The sequence below is a fragment of the Armigeres subalbatus genome, chromosome 2 (assembly GCF_024139115.2).
Source record: "Armigeres subalbatus isolate Guangzhou_Male chromosome 2, GZ_Asu_2, whole genome shotgun sequence".
Taxonomy (NCBI): Eukaryota; Metazoa; Arthropoda; class Insecta; order Diptera; family Culicidae; genus Armigeres; species Armigeres subalbatus.
Window position 1 is genome coordinate 444,287,281 of NC_085140.1, and position 18,024 is coordinate 444,305,304.

Below are 18,024 nucleotides of genomic sequence, written 5' to 3' on the forward strand. Positions count from 1 at the left end.
GGTCAGGCTGATGATCATAGTAAATCAATTTCGCACTGGAAATGACGGAAACTTGTGTCCACAGACCTTGAGGCGATATTAAACATTCGGTTCAGGTTAGTTCACGAAAATATCAGCCCTTATCAACAATCAACCGATTGAAATCCGCCCATGCGTGACGCGATGCATACGTAAAATCTGAAACAATTGGGCTGGAGCTTTACGACACTATCAGCGCTGATTATTCGTCTTTTATCGAAGCTCAAGTTAGCTTGCAATAGAAAAAGGAAACCGCGATAAGACAGTCGACTCAATACTTCGTCTCTGAGGGTGCCGATGGATGACGCGTTGCGGGACCAAAGGTTGATTTATTGTTGCTTATCGTTGCTCGTTGATGTAGGTGGAAATAAGGTGTGCCACAAATATGAAGAAGTCGGGGATTTGTTGGAATTGCGTTGGACTTTGCTAGGGAATTCCGGGTGGTGGTGGAACAATGCATGGCGCGATGATTGATTCCCTGATTGCCGCAATAGTTCTGCTATTTTTGGAGTAGCATAAGTTTTTTGACTACCAGTTGCAAAGGATAAACGTAAATTTGACAGTGTGGTAGTGTGAGGTCCTCCTTAGCCTAGCGGTAAGATGCGCGGCTATAAAAGCAAAACCATGCTGAAGGTAGCTGGGTTCGATTTCCGATGCCGGTCTAGTCTAGATTTTGATTTGGAAATTGTCTCGACTTCCCTGGGCATACAAGTATCATCGTGTTAGCCTCATGATATACGAATGAAAAAAATGGTGACTTGACTAAGAAACTTCGCGGTTAATAACTGTGGAAGGGCTGAATAAACACTAAGCAGCAAGGCGGCATTGTCCTAGTGGGAATAAGAAGAAGAAGAAGCGTAGTGAAACGATAACCTTTCGGTAAAATTTTGTTGTACGAGAAAGGCAGAAATAGTTTCTAATGTTACATTGTCATTGTTACAGTAGGCATGGTAAATCCTCGCGTTAAGGTGATTATACAATCAAGCCATGTGGTGAATTTCAAATTCACCACACGATTTTCTACTCCTATTGTCAAAAGTTCAAATCTAGCGTAATAATTTTCGTACAATGCTGAAATTAAAGTCGATTGTTAAGTATGAGTGAGCAAACAATCTACGGATGTGTCATACACATGGGCATTGAGGTTTTCTCAATTCGTGCTCTTGAAAAATCACTAGAAAAAAAACACGTGGTTTCCAAGATGGCCGATTTGTGGCTTTGTTGTATAACCACCTTAAAGCAATAGCGATGGCGTTGACGTTTTAGTCCATTTTGAGTGATTGATTGCTCATCATTACGATGGATGAACAATTTAACACGTGTTCCAAAAGGTCTGATAAGAAAATGTTTATACTGTTGTATATTAAAATATCCGTACTAACTGGTAAAATATAAGTTGCATAGATCACATCGCTTTTCATGGTGAATCCCGATCTATGTTTCTGATTACCCCATCCAACTAACACAAATTTCTTCCCGTGGTAATTGTAGAGATGCAGAGGTATTCTCGGTCTCTTGTAGTGAAAATAACCACACACTAACCTTCTTTTACTTTCCCAACTGACTGTAAGGACTTGAACGGCGCCGTTATTGATCGAAATTCGAGGGCTGCTGGAACGTGCACATCGAGAATAGATGGTAAACCGTTGGAAATTCAAACAAATTTCCGTTGGAAATTCGAATGAATTTCCTTTGAAGATGCGAATGAATTTTCTTTGGAAAATCGAATGAATTTCTTTTGGAAAATCGAATAAATTTCCTTTGGAAAATCGAATGAATTTCCTTTGGAAAATCGAATGAATTTCCTTTAGAAATTCGAATGAATTGATTTTCAACGGAATCCGATGGAAATTCATTGAAATATCCAACGGAAATTCATTCGAATTTCTGAAGAGATTCAGAGAATTTGCAAAGGAGATTCAATAAAAATTCCAACGAAAGTTCACTCGAATGTTCAACAGAAATTCATTCGAATTTCCAACGGAAATTCATTAGATTTCAATTTCCGTTGAAAATTCGAATGAATTTCCGTTGGAAATTCGAATGAATTTCCGTTGGAAGTTCGAATGAATTTCCGTTGAAAATTCGAATGAATTTCCGTTGGAAGTTCGAATGAATTTCCGATGGAAATTCGAATGAATTTTCGTTGGAAATTCAAATGCATTTTCGTTGGAAATTCGAATGCATTTCGGCTGTAAATTCGAATTGATTATCGTTGAAAATTTGAAATTCATTCCAATTTCCAACAGAAAATCCATTCGAATTTCCAACGGAAATTCATTAGATTTCAATTTCCGTTGAAAATTCAAATGAATTTTCGTTGGAAATTCGAATGAATTTCCGTTGGAAATTCGAATGAATTTCCGTTGAAAATTCGAATGAATTTCCGTTGGACGCTCGAATGAATTTCCGATGGAAATTCGAATGAATTTTCGTTGGAAATTCAAATGAATTTTCGTTGGAAATTCGAATGCATTTCGGCTGTAAATTCGAATTGATTATCGTTGAAAATTTGAAATAATTTAAGCTGAATATTCGAATGAATTTCCGTTGGAAATTCGAATGAATTTCCGTTGGAAATTCGAATGAATTTCCGTTGGAAATTCGAATGAATTTCCGTTGGAAATTCGAATGAATTTCCGTTGGAAATTCAAATGAATTTCCGTTAAACATTCGAATGAATTTCCGTTGGAAATTCGAATGAATTTCTGTTGGAAATTCGAATGAATTTCCATTGGAAATTCAAATGAACTTTCGTTAGAAATTCGAATGAACTTACGTTGGAAATTCGAATGAATTTCCTTTGGAAATTCGAATGAATTTCTGTTGGAAATTTGAATGAATTTCTGTTGGAAATTTGAATGAATTTCCGTTGGAAATTCGAATGAATTTCCGTTGGAAATTCGAATGAATTTCCGTTGGAAATTCGAATGAATTTCCGTTGGAAATTCGAATGAGTTTCCGTTGGAAATTCGAATGAATTTCCGTTGGAAATTCGAATTTGTTTCCGTTGGAAATTCGAATGAGTTTCCGTTGGAAATTCGAATGAATTTCCGTTGGAAATTCGAATGAATTTCCGTTGGAAATTCGAATGAATTTCCGTTGGAAATTCGAATGAATTTCCGTTGGAAATTCGAATGAATTTCCGTTGGAAATTCGAATGAATTTCCGTTGGAAATTCGAATGAATTTCCGTTGGAAATCGAATGAATTTCCGTTTTAAAATCGAATAAATTTCCGTTGGAAATTCGAATGAATTTCCGTTGGAAATTCGAATGAATTTCCGTTGGAAATTCGAATGAATTTCCGTTTGAAATTCGAATGAATTTTCATTGAAATGAATTTCCGTTGAACATTCGAATGATTTTCCGTTGGAAATTCGAATGAATTTCCGTTGGAAATTCGAATGAATTTCCGTTGGAAATTCGAATGAATTTCCGTTGGAAATTCGAATGAATTTCCGTTGGAAATTCGAATGAATTTCCGTTGGAAATTCGAATGAATTTCCGTTGGAAATTCGAATGAATTTCCATTGGAAATTCAAATGAACTTTCGTTAGAAATTCGAATGAATTTCCGTTGGAAATTCGAATGAACTTACGTTGGAAATTCGAATGAATTTCCGTTGGAAATTCGAATGAATTTCCGTTTCTGTTGGAAATTTGAATGAATTTCTGTTGAAAATTTGAAAGAATTTCCGTTGGAAATTCGAATGAATTTCCGTTGGAAATTCGAATGAATTTCCGTTAGAAATTCGAATGAATTTCCGTTGGAAATTCGAATGAATTTCCGTTGGAAATTCGAATGAATTTCCGTTGGAAATTCGAATGAATTTCCGTTGGAAATTCGAATGAATTTCCGTTGGAAATTCGAATGAATTTCCGTTGGAAATTCGAATGAATTTCCGTTGGAAATTCGAATGAGTTTCCGTTGGAAATTCGAATTTGTTTCCGTTGGAAATTCGAATGAATCCATTGGAAATTCAAATGAACTTTCGTTAGAAATTCGAATGAACTTCCGTTGGAAATTCGAATGAATTTCCGTTGGAAATTCGAATGAATTTCCGTTGGAGATTCGAATGAATTTCCGTTGGAAATTCGAATGAATTTCCTTTGGAAATTTGAATGAATTTCCGTTGGAAATTCGAATGAATTTCCATTGGAAATTCGAATGAATTTCCATTGGAAATTCAAATGAACTTTCGTTAGAAATTCGAATGAACTTCCGTTGGAAATTCGAATGAATTTCCGTTGGAAATTCGAATGAATTTCAGTTGGAAATTCGAATGAATTTCCGTTGGAAATTCGAATGAATTTCCGTTGAAAATTCGAATGAATTTCCGTTGGAAATTCGAATGAATTTCCGTTGGAAATTCAAATGAATTTCCGTTGGAAATTCAAATGAATTTCCGTTGGAAATTCAAATGAATTTCCGTTGGAAATTCGAATGAATTTCCGTTGGAAATGCGAATGAATTTCCGTTGGAAATTCGAATGAATTTCCGTTGCAATTCGAATGAATTTACGTTGGAAATTTGAATGAATTTCCGTTGTAAATTCGAATGAATTTCTGTGTGAAACTCAAATGATTTTACGTTGGAAATTCGAAAGATATTCAGTTGGAAATTTAAATGAATTTCCTTTGTAAATTCGAATGAATTTCCGTTGGAAATTCGAATGAATTTCTGTTGGAAATTTGAATGAATTTCCGTTGGAAATTCGAATTTGTTTCCGTTGGAAATTCGAATTTGTTTCCGTTGGAAATTCGAATGAATTTCCGTTGGAAATTCGAATGAATTTCCGTTGGAAATTCGAATGAATTTCCGTTGTCCGAATGTCAGTTAGAAATTCGAATCAATCATTCGAATATCAGTTGGAAATTCGAATGAATTTCCGTTGGGTATTCGAATGAATTTCCGTTGGAAATTCGAATGAATTTACGTTGGAAATTCGACTGAATTCCCGTTGGAGATTCGAATGAATTTTCGTTGGAAATTCGAATGAATTTCCGATGGAAATTCGAATGAATTTTCGATGGAAATTCGAAGGAATTTCCTTTGGAAATTCGAGTGAATTTCCGTTGGAAATTCGAATGAATTTCCGTTGGAAATTCGAATGAATTTCCGTTGGAAATTCGAATGAATTTCCGTTGGAAATTCGAATGAATTTCCGTTGGAAATTCGAATGAATTTCCGTTGGAAATTCGAATGAATTTCCGTTGAAAAGTCGAATGAATTTCCGTTGGAAATTCAAATGAATTTCCATTGGAAATTCAAATGAATTTCCGTTGGAAATTCGAATGAATTTCCGTTGGAAATTCGAATGAATTTCCGTTGGAAATTCGAATGAATTTCCGTTGGAAATTCGAATGAATTTCCGTTGGAAATTCGAATGAATTTCCGTTGAAAATTCGAATGAATTTCCGTTTGAAATTCGAATGAATTTCCGTTGGAAATTCGAACGAATTTCCGTTGCAATTCGAATGAATTTCCGTTGGAAATTCGAATAAATTTCCGTTGAAAATTCGAATGAATTTCCGTTGGAAATTCGAACGAATTTTCGTTGCAAAGTCGAACGAATTTTCGTTGGAAAGTCGAACGAATTTCCGTTAGAATAAAGTTAGCGTGAATTTTTTTTGTTATTATGTTCGCAGAGTTCTTTTGAACTTACTTACTATTTTTTACTTACTGTTGGGAACTAACTTATTTGTTTGTCCACTAACCATCAATTCAGAATCTGTTGGACAAAACGGTACACAACGAGGGGTCCAATATAGAAAAAACAATAGAAACAAGTACAAGTCTTAAAATTCGCATCTCCTTCCATACTTTCTGAATTTTCTGCATTATTATCCATCATTTCTTATTTTCACGAATGTCGTGGATGAATAAAATTTTAATTTTATCCGAAGTTGTAGTAATACCAAATTATATCTATGGTAATACGGCATTGAATAATGTTGACTCCAACAAATTTAAACTGGAGAAAGAAATTATGGATCAGTGGCATGCCGTGTATAAACAGCAATGTGCTGCTGCAAAAGTGACGGCAATTGTATAGCGGTGATGATGTATAATATTTGATCTGGTTAAAAATAAAATTTCGGGCCAGTTTATTATTACAATAGAGGTAATAAACCATAGAGGAAGATTGTCGCTACGGTTCCCTGTGTTCTCTTCTCCAAACATATTGGGTACACAACTGTCGAAACGTATTGATTTTTTCTTCGTTGGCCAATCCTTGTCAGCAAAAGATGTTTCGCCATTGACGACAGCTACAGTCTTCCTCTATAGCTTTTTACCTCTATTATTATTCCCCAGTAGAATAGCCGCAGACGACGAAATAAAAAGCGAATCAATCTGACTCAGCACTTGCCAAACGCAAACAGAACAATTCGATCCGGTTCCCTTCTTTCTGTCGCGACAGTTACATCAGACGGGCGATACAACGCATAAACTATGCCTTATTTGCACTTTTACTACGCCGATTCGTAGCACACCCAGGCCAAAAGTCATTCACCTAACGTTACTCACTCGAAGTAGGTAACTTCCAAGCGTGATTCTGGCTTCACAGGCAGGCAGTTTTGATACAGTTAAGATGGACAGCTTGCCTGCGCTTGTACAAACAATCAGCATCGATCATAACCGTTGATAATGAGGATCTTTGTGCGCCGTCAGCAATCTTCGATGGTCGACGACTCCTGAGAGAATGCAGGCTTTGGGTATGTACAAAGAAACATTTCAAATGAAAGTGATTGGCGATTGGGCTATTAATAGCCTGAGACGTATTCAATGTCGTAAATTGAATATTAATAAATATTTCAATTCAATTGTTATGCGGTTATGCATCAAAAAATGACAAACCAACTTCATATTTTCTTGGTTTTGTTTTACAAAACATGGAAACAGACTACTCTAGGTCAATAACAAGTCCTTCATAGCTTTTCCACTGCAGATTGCCATCCCGACCTTGTCCCATCAAGAATAAACTTGAATTGTCGAGAAACCGCATCTCATTATATAATGTATTCATTGTTTCACGTTAGTCGATCGCAGCATCATCCTGCCAAGGGCCACAATATTCCTTCAGCGAACCGGTTCTCCAGTAGAAAACCTGCGACGGATGATGAATGATCATCGTCTCCGATACAAAGCTGAAACAGGTTCGAGTAATGATTTTACCCTTTAATGGCACTCACGAGCTAACATCGGTACTGACCCGTTGATTGACTGAACGACTCACCGGGTTCCAGTTGATAGCGAAGGTGTGAATTATGGCCGCTTGGGAGGAAGACAGCTGTTGGGCAACATTGTTCTTGGAGAGTTCATGCGCGCACGGAAGGAAGTACGAACCGAACGCAAATGGAAACTGGTTGACCGTGGGGTGTCTTGTCTGCCGGTGGGGCTCGGAATAGCGGATCGCATCTGTTAGAATGCTGCAAATTTGCGAGATATCTGGTCTGTCAACGGTATGTGTCGGTCGAATCAATCAACAATCAGCATGTGTTCTAAAGCAGATTATGCAGACTAGGAAGTTTGCTTGAATTAGCATAAATGCATGCATAAGTACGACAGCGACTTGTGAAACCGCAGCTCAACATAACGGAATCGTCACAATAGAAGATTTATATATACCTAGATTATTTTTTGTGCAAAATCCAAAAAAAAAAACAAAATAAAAAGAAATTAAAGAAGATTCAATTACAACATTCAAAAGCAAGCTTTGCCTAATTTAGGGAGCCTGATTGCTTACTTGCTTGTAAAGCACCAAATCCAACCTTGCATACTACACACCAAATTTGCTTTTTATTATTTGAGCAATTCAAAATTGCAAAGAACATAACCAGCAACAAACTTTTTTGCTAATCATCAACATTTTTTTCTGAAAGTTTGCTGTGATGCAGTTTACATTTTACTGAACAAAGTTTATTTTTACTTGTCATAAGACGAGTTCGTACTATCCTATTTAATTCCACCACTTGATTGTAACTTTAACAAATACGTATTTCGACCTCAACAGTAAGGCCGTCTTCAGTGTCTTGTACTTGTGGAAATATACAGCTTATATTATTTATACTATAATAGGCGTAGGTACATTAACTTCTACTCGCTTGTGGCATTAAGCATTTGCTCTCAGTATAAAAAAAATCTCTAAACAATCTAAAAAATTCATAGTCTATTGGATTACACTGTCGGTGTAATTACACCGACAGTGTAATCCAATTACACTGTCCGCCACCCCCATTTTTGGCCCTTCATACAGCAGTGCATTGAAAGCAGAATGATAATTAAATTCGATCTTGCCTGTTGGGTGGAACCGTATACAGAACAACTACAACTACAAAAAATAGTACAAAAAATCTCAAATAGTTTTTCTTCAATGACCATGGGTGAAAATTATTGCTTAAGTGACTGCGTTTGCAATTCACAGAGAAAAAAAATTATATGGAATTTGTGCTTAGCTTAGACTGACTGTGTACATATCAATGGTTGCTACTCTCTGACAGCAGCTCACAAATATAGATCAATAATAGCGCCTTTCAAGGCCAACTGACTGTATGTAAGTCAGTTGGAAAAGAAGGAAAATGTTAGCGTGTAGTCGGATTTTGCAACTTTCCTGCGTCCTAATACGAACACGTCCAGTCGCGAACTCCGGAGAAAAATTTCACATGGAATTTAAAACGAAAATTAAATTCGGTATTTCCGCTGCTTCTGTGTGGTTTCTACGCGGAAAGCAAAACCGTGGCGTAGCCAAATGCGTGAAGTGTTTAAAAGTAACTAAGTGTGAATGCTCCAGCACAAGCGGAATGAAAACGCATCTTAAAGGATTGCACAACATTATCCTGAAACATGCTACTTCTCCAGATGGGGCTGGTGATTCAGTCGTCAACATCAACTTCTACCACAATTCCAAAAAGTGGTACAACAATCACGCAATCCATCGACGGTCTTCCCTCGTGAAATTGCTCTAGCCCGAATGACTTCGAAGGACGGCATATCGTGCCCAATCTGAGGACATCCGCTTGGGTTTAGTCGCTCGGGGTTTCAGTGAGATTCCAAAAACTCACGACGTCTGATCTCGTCGTTAAAGTGAGTTAAAAAGAATCACAATTTTGTTGGGATGGCATACCGAGCTGACTTCGATGAAATTAAAAAAGGACAGTTCTATGATGACAACATTCTTATTATTCATTCTATTTCACGTAGAAATTAATGAAATAAATGTTGATTCATGTTTACTTGTTTCTTTAGAAACTGAAGTTGGAAAATCCCAGGCTACTAACAACATCGCAAAAGTAAAAATAAAGCATCCACCAGCAAAATGCAGGCAAATGGTTTCAAAAAGGGACAGTAAGATGTCTTATCTCATCTCAGTGTTATCCATGCTCAAAAAATTCTAGGAGCCGAAGGGGCCCGTTCAAAAAACTCTGATCGATTTGAAGGACAATCCTCCCGGAATCCAAAATTAAATGCACTCCCGTTTTCGCACAACTGTCATTTTTATTATTCCAGTGAGAAGAGGAAAGTGAGAAGTATGAAGTAGCCATGCCTAGAAACAAAATAGCCCCCCTAGGATTTGAAAAGATAGTTAGCAGTGATAATTTTCAACACATGGCATAATGAAAAAGATCGATTTCTCTTCGTCGATGTTTTCTTTTTATTATTGTGTCGAATTGCGCTAGTTTGTCGATGATTTATTGGTTTGGTGTGATAAAAGATGATTGTATCTTGCACCAGAATCAATAATTACGGTTTTAGCTTTTGAAACAATTGAGTTATTAACAAAATATAAAATCGATTAAGAGAAATCGATCAATACAGTTACGCCCCTATGAAACTAGGCGCGAGATATCTAATTGATTTATAGGCATCAAAGTAAGCTTGGTATGAACAACAACGGAGAGCCACCAAAATATCAATCGAAGCAATCGTAGTACTACGCCAGCAGTCAAAGACATGTGGTCAACCATCTCGGATTGGAGTGAGAGTATTCCAGCAGACTTCTACTTGCCTAGCAGCAGATAATCAGTTGATCATCGAGTTTCAGAAAAATATATAAAGCTCTTTTAGTGGAATGTATTCAACCGTCTAAGACGAATTATGTGCTCTCCATTTAATTCCACCAATTAATTTTCGATACGTATTTCGACCGTCTTCAGTGTCTCGTACTCGACTCGACGAGTTTCAACTGTTTGACTATTGTCACCTAAACCCGGGTGTACTCTTCTGGAATTAATTTTCATAAGAATATTTATACCAGGAACTGATAACTGATTATTAATAAACTAAACGGATGATTTGGAATACTCGTTAAAGTGAAAAAGTCTTCGTAAAACAAAAATCATGCGGAATATTTTATTTGGGATACCAATACTTTCATACAAAAAGCTGCTGGCTGCACCTGACAGTTTGTGACAGCAGTTTACTGACAGCAGCTGAAGTTACATTTTTTTCCTCTTTGCAAGTCCCGTCCCAGGTATGAACAACAACGAAGAGCCACCAAAATATTAATCAAAGCAATCGTGGTACTACGCCAGCAGTCAAAGACATGTGGTTAACCATCTCGGAGTAAAAGTATTCCAGCAGACTTTCAGTTGCCTAGCAGAAGATAATCTCCAAAGAATTCCTTTCGAAATCATCGACGTATTCCAACCGGAATCCAGAAGAATTCAAACTGGATTCCTTTCAGTATACTCGAGGGATACCCTTGGGAATCTGTAGGGGATACCCTTCATAACCCATAGAGGATTTGCTTCAAAATCCTTTGATAATTTGCTTCGGAGTCTCTTGAAGATTTAATTCGGAGTCTCACGACGTTTTGCCTCGGATACCCTTGATGATTTGTTTTGAAATCCTTCTGACGATTTGCTTCGGAATCCCTCGACAAATTGCTTCGGGTTCATTCAACGATTCGCTTCGAAATACATCCACGGTTTGTATCGGAATTCCTCGAAGATTTAGTTCGGACTTCCTCGACGTTTTACTTCGGAATCCCTCACTGTATTGCTTCGGAATCATTCGACGATTTGCTTCGGAATCTCTCGACAAACTGCTTCGGAATCATTCAACAATTCCTCGAAGATTTAGTTCGGAATTCTTCGACGAATTGCTTCGGAATCATTCGATGATTTGCTTCGAAACCCTTCGATGATTTGCTTCGGAATCCCTAAACGGTTTGCTTTAACGTTCCTGGAGAATTCCCTTCGGAATCGCTAGAGGATTCTTTTCGGAATCCCTGGAGGATTAATTCGGAGTCTCTCGACGATTTGCTTCGAGATCCCTCGACAGATTGTTTCGGAATCCTTCGACGATTTGAGACATTCACGTGGAAATTCCTGGAGGATTTATATAGATAGATATTTACGAAATACCTATGCAAAAATATTCACTGCTTACCGGTGGGAACCTGACGGCCATCCGTCACATATTGTCCTTTGAGTGTGCGGGATAAAGCCGAGTTTGAGAAAGCGAGTGCTTGGGAGAAGGGAATATGGATGAGTGTGATTGATCCGCAATTGCCATATAGGAGGTTGGACCGCATTTATCACTTTCCCACTAAGATAACTTGATGAGGTGGTAAAATGTACGAGAAGCTCAAAATAGAGAAAGTAGATGAAGGGGCTGTAGCCCCCCTTAGGCGTCGAGGCGAGTTACGCCAATGAGTAAAAAGTGATAAGTGGAAAGTGAAAAATGAGGAAAAGAAATTCGAAGCGAGAAGGCAAAAGTGAGAATAAGAAAGTATGATGTGATAACAAAAAGGTGAAAAATAAGAAGAGAGAAGTAAAAAGCAAGAAGGGAGAAGCAAGAATAGAAAAGTGAGAAGTGAGAAGTATTAAGCCAGCTTTCTTCTCAATTATTTTCTCTTCCTTCTACTTTCCTTTCTTTTCCCATTCCTTTACCTTTTCCCTAATTTCTTTTACTTTCTTCCTACTTACTTCTACTTACTTCCGCTTTATTCCTTCTTTCTTCGTTAGAAAGAATGGTGAAATGAAAAATTAAAAGTGGGATGTGAGAATTGAGAACTGAGAAGCGCTAAGTGAGAAGAGAGTGGTGACCAGTGAGAAGAAAGAAGTGAAAACCGAGAAATGAGAAAACAGAAATTCGAAGCGAGAAGTGATAAAAAAAGAAAAGAGATAGTAAGAAGGGGAAATTGAGAAGAAGAAAATGAAAACTAAGAAGTAATGTATGAGAAGTTAGAAGTGAAAAGTAAGAAGTGAGAAATGAGACTTAAAAGAAAAAAAAAGTGAGAAACGCTAAATGATAAGTGAGTAGTGAGTAGTAATGAGTGAGAGGTGAAAAGTGGGGAATGAAGAGAAAGAGGTTAGAAGTGATAAATGAGTAGTGAGAATTGAGAACTGAGGACCTAGGAAGGAGGAGTGAAAAGTGAGAAATGAGGTTATAGAGATGAGAAGAGAGAATTGAGAGCTGAAGAACATGGAGTGAAAAGTGAGAAATGGGATGTGATTGGTGAGAAGTGGGATGTGAGAATTGATAATTATGATATTAATGCATATTCTTTCCAATTTCCTTCTTTTCTCTTTTTGCTTCCTTTATCATTCTTCGTCCATCTTCTTCTACCAATTTACTTCTTTCTTCTCCCTTATTCCCTCTTCCTCTAACATTCTCCCTTCTTCCTTTTCCTTAACCCTTTCTCTTCTATCTTTCCTCTTTCTTCTACTTCATTTCGTTTTCATTCTTCTTTCTCCTTTCATCTTTTTCATTCCATTTTTCTCCTTCCTTCTTCATTATTCCTTCGTCCTTTTTCCTTCTGCCTTCGGCTTTCTTCCTTCCTCCTTCGTCTTTTTTCTTCTTCTCTCTTATCTCTTTCTCTCATTTCCTTTCCATCTTATATCTCATCTAACACCTTTCACTTCTCAGCATCTAGCTTCTCACATCCCAATTATTATTCCTCACTTCTCACCTCTTGCTTTCGTTTTCCTCACTACTCACTTCCCACTTCTTACTTCGCAACTATCGCATCTCACTTCTCACCACTCACTTCTCACTTCTCATTTTTGACTTCCTACTACTCATTTGGTACTCCACATATCTCACTACTAAGTACTCACTTCCATTTCGAATTACTCACTTCTCTGTATTCTGCTACTCACAGTTTCTTAGTTCTTACTTTTAACTATTTTCGAATAAAAAAGTCGAGTCAAGTACGAGACACTGAAGACGACCACACAGTTGTGGTCGAAATACGTATTTGCAAAGATATCGAAATAATTGGTGGAATTAAATGGAGAGTGCTTAACTCTACTTAGACGGTTGAACTATTTTTGTTCAAAATCTCACTTCTCCTTTCACTCAATAAGGAAACAATTTCAACTATTCGGGTAAATGACCCTTCCGACCAAAAGACATTCGGCCAAATGACCCTTAACCATATCTCTAAATTCTTTAAAACGTATTTGATATTTTAGGAAAAAAAATTGATGTGTTCCCTTATCTTGATACCTCCCTAACTTGATGATGCCTTCAATATCGAGTATCGGGAGAGTTCACTGTGCTTTTAATAATCTTTTCCGTGGATAATTTAATTATCATTATTTCAACTCTGATTGGGACTAATAAAAATATTTTTTTAACTTTATTTGAGTGATTTTTAAATGTCTAATAAGGCCGATACAAATATTTAAAATCTATTTTGTCTCCCCCCCCCCCTCAGAATAATATTTTGAGGGGGCAACAAAATAAAATTCGGATTGTTTTGAGGATTTTCAAAACATTCTTTAACAAATCCGAGGAGTGTTTTGATTTTTTTCATTTTAATATTTATTTTTTATTATCCCCTCCCCCTTGACCTTTCGGAGACCAGTAGGACAAAAAGTTTATTGAATATTTGTAACGGCCTAATAAGGATTGGCCGTTCAGGCCTAATAAGGATTGGCCGTTCACGATTAAAACTTCCGAAAGCCTCTGCAACGTCTTTCCCCTCAAGACAAAATTTTCAAAACGATTTATCTGCTTTCGTAAACAAATATACAAACGAAGATTTGACGAAACCTTCACGGCGGAAACCTTCACCTATCTATTGGTAGTGTTGGTTTGCGTGGGAGTGCTTTCAGATTCGTCAAATCGTTAGAGTGGTGTAAGCTTTCTGAATAAAACGTGTATTAATTTTTATTATTGGTTGTTAGAACGGTGCGTCCTATTCAAAAGAATGTTTATTCCTAAAGGGTCTGCATGATAATTAAAAAATATTAATAAATAATTCTGCATGATAAGAAGCTGTTTGGAGTAAAATCACAAAACTAAACGGAAACTTCGCACAAACTTGATGAAAACTTGGATCCTCGATTTTTCTCCGCTGTCCTTTCAAAACCTTTCACAGTAATGGATTTATCATTCCTTTGTGAATTTAGGGGTTAAAAATGAAGAGAAGGATGAAATCGGGATTTTTATTGCCTTTTTTTTGGGCATAAGAGTATCAGTTTGAAATATAATACCAATAAAGAAGAGTCTTATCAAACGGACAGACTTATTCAATATAACGTAAAATCGTTGTATAATAGAGCTCTTTTGAAATCTCATCCTTGAAACGTATTACACATTCACTGATAGGTCTTAATAACATTACTCATTTTAACCATTAGCAAGCATACATTGTTTATCCTAAATTGATATTTCCAAGAACTGCTGCACTGTTTGCCAGTCATGATGAAGAATCAATATTAATTTCACATTTGAATCCATTATAAAAGAAACATCAACAACCGGTATGCAAATTTTTCAATTCGTGCAATTCACAACAAAACAGTCATACCTGGACACTCAATCTCGCATTGGTGTGTGCTTCGGATTTCGTTTGAAATAGATGAAACCTGTTTCTGCTACGCGAGAGCCAATATTCCTCATCACAAAGAACCCGTTGTCCCATATCCCCAAAAAAAATCCTACCCGCAACCTTTGTACTTATCATTCATCAACCGCACCCGGTGTAAACTACTCGAGCAAATAACACTCGCGGAATAAGTAATGAGTACGGAGTGCGGAACACCCCCGGAGTGGACGACCTTCGCGAAAATGTCTTCTCGCGAATCGTTTCCAAATACAAAGTGTGGAGTAACGCCGCGAATAAAGGGCAATCCAGGGGCAACGCCGCGCTTCGTTGAGAACAAAGAAAGTGAGCCTTCTCTCAATCGTGTCCATCGGCACATTAGTGGAAGGCTGATAATCGAGAGTGTGAAACAGCTGATAATGCGGTCGGCGACGACGACGGCGCTGCCGCTTATTCCATTCCCATTCCAATCAATTGGACGCACATTAAACTTTCTCGTCACACTCTTCAACGTGATATAGTCCTATGAGGGGATGGTACCTACCGGTCATTTACGCCGGCGGAATGACGATGATGTGACCATACCGTGACGTAGCCAGACAACAGGAAATTGAAAAAGTTGTGTTTTATTGCAGTAAAACAAAATATAATATCATATTAACACATTTCGTCATTTTTCCTGTAAAAATTTTAATGGTAACCTTTAAACAGTCTCCCTTCAGAAGCATTATCGGTACAGTATAGCTTCTAAAATAATATAATTAAAAAGTGTCCAAAAAATTAAAAAAAATCACGACAATTTCACAATTAAGGGTGTCCGATTAAATAACAAATAACATCGTTTTGCCGTACTAAGTAAAGAAAAAGTCAACCTTCATCACTTCAGATGACGATAATAAGGCCGGCGAAAAAAATATAAATTGCTCACCAGCTTACGCCACTGATATGCATACGACAGAAACTGTTTGTCTGGCATACAGAAGGAAGTGATGAAGCGGTAATAGCAGAAAATATTGTTAATTTGCAGTCGATTGCATTCTAATGATAGGTTGATAGCTTGATTGATATCAGCCATAGTGAGAAATTTTTTACATCATGTAACAGAACATTAAATCATTTTATTGTGATCCCGGCATAAGCTTTTAGTTTAATGTGATATGTTATGAAGGCTTAAATGCACACATGCATCCATCTCTAGAAGTGTTTTGTTATTTGTCTACGACACCAGCGACGTCTCGTAAACTCAGTTCTTATCTCCCCAACGACGCAAAAATGGATATTTTTTTGGCTTGAATGGAAATAATATTATCAGAATTGATTGCGCTAATCGAAATCTACTTTTCCCATTCGTTCACGCGTATAAATCAAGCAAATATGAATTCATGGAAAAGGTGATTAAGGTTAAGGAGTCGCCAATGAACGGCACCAAAATGAATAATCAATACAAACTTATTACTAACAGATTTTGAAGGTTATATTAGGCAAGTAAGTTAATCAAATCAGTTGAATCTATTTGACTCGTTCATAAGTTCAATTTGTTTTCCAATTCAAGGGAGCTAAATGGAATGTTTGAACATTAAAGTCGCGTTAACATCAAGTCACTTACTCAATAGTCAATTTACTTGAACTATTCAACCTAGACTCAATAATTAAACCCGATAAGATCAACCATAATGGATTTTACACAATTATCGGTTATTATCGAGCGTTTCGTTTTTTTACCCTTCTTACACCCTAAGAAGGGTATAAAGATCGCTTGAAAAACCGCAATCGGACATTTGGTTCCAGAGATATGTGAGAAATACGAACATGAAGTGCATTTTCAGAAAACTAACATAATAATGTCACATAAATATCTCAGCTGTCTGTGAACCAATTTGCATGATTTTATCTTTAAACGAAAGCTATGACTTTGCCATTGAACTGCCATTGCCATTGTTCAATTTCCAGAAGTATTCCTTTTTACCCTTCTTACACCCTAAGAAGGGTATAAAGATCGCTTGAAAAACCGACTTTTTATCCGAGGCTCGGAGACCCAAGTCGTATATACCAATCAACTCAGCTCGACGAACTGAGCACATGTATGTATGTGTGTGTGTGTGTGCGTGTGTGCGTATGTGTGTGCGTTACAAAAATCTCACATCAAGATCTCAGCCGTCCGTGGACCGATTTGCACGATTTTAACACTAAACGAAAGCTATGACTTTGTCATTGTACGAGTTCAATTTTTTTTGCAATCGGACATTTGGTTCCAGAGATATGTGAGAAATACGAACATGAAGTGTATTTTCAGAAAACTAACAAAATACTGTCACATGAATATCTCAGCCGTCTGTAAACCAATTTGCATGATTTTATCTTTAAACGAAAGCTATGACTTTGCCATTGAACCCATTGTATTTTGTTTTTGCAATTAGACATTGGGTTCCGGAGATATCTCTGAAATACGAACATAAAGCATTAGACGTATCAACTTCACACATTGGTAAAATATGTCCCATCAAGATCTCAGTCGTCCTTGGACCGATTTGTGCGATTTTATCTTTAAACGAAAGCTATGTTTTGTCATTGGACCCATTAATTTTTTCTGCAATCGGAAATTCGGTTTCAGAGATATCTGTGAAATACGAATATGAGACATATTTTCAGACTACCAATGAAAAATTGTCACACCAATATCTCAGCCGTCTATGACCCGATTTGAACTCTTTTGGGCTTAAACAGAAGCTGTAATATTGCCATTTAAGGCGGCAAATCAAATCTGCAGTCTTTTTGTATTTTTTAAAAATTGTTAAATTTCCAGAAGTATCCCTTTTTTATTTTGAAATCGTTAAAAGCATGATAATATCAGTTATTTTACATTCAATTGAAGGTCATATGCATAGAAATTGTAATATGCACTGGGCACACATAACCATTCAAAAGTGTAAGAAGGGTTGCGTTCACTGTAGGTGGATTAAGTCGGGTTTTTTTTCCGTAATTGACAGAAATTTACTTTCACAATCCAATAACCACTAATGAAACTATTATTGATGTAAACAACTGTTTCTTCCACTTGCGTCATAATGTCGCACCCTAAACTGAACCACGGATTGGTTCGATAGGCTTTCAGTTGTGTCAACTGTATGAAGGAATATTGTAAGATTAAAATACCTATGAAATAACTAAATTTATCGATTTTCTATCTGTTTTGGAAGGTTTGGAAGGTTTATGCTACCTTTGAATA

At 36.9% G+C, this 18,024-nt stretch overlaps 1 protein-coding gene across 1 annotated transcript in view; it reads right to left on the bottom strand.

The window, feature by feature from the left end:
• The window catches only part of LOC134213684 (ATP-binding cassette sub-family G member 4), a 39,948-nt gene that overhangs the window by 13,365 nt on the left and 8,559 nt on the right, over positions 1–18,024 (bottom strand). The window lies entirely within an intron of this gene.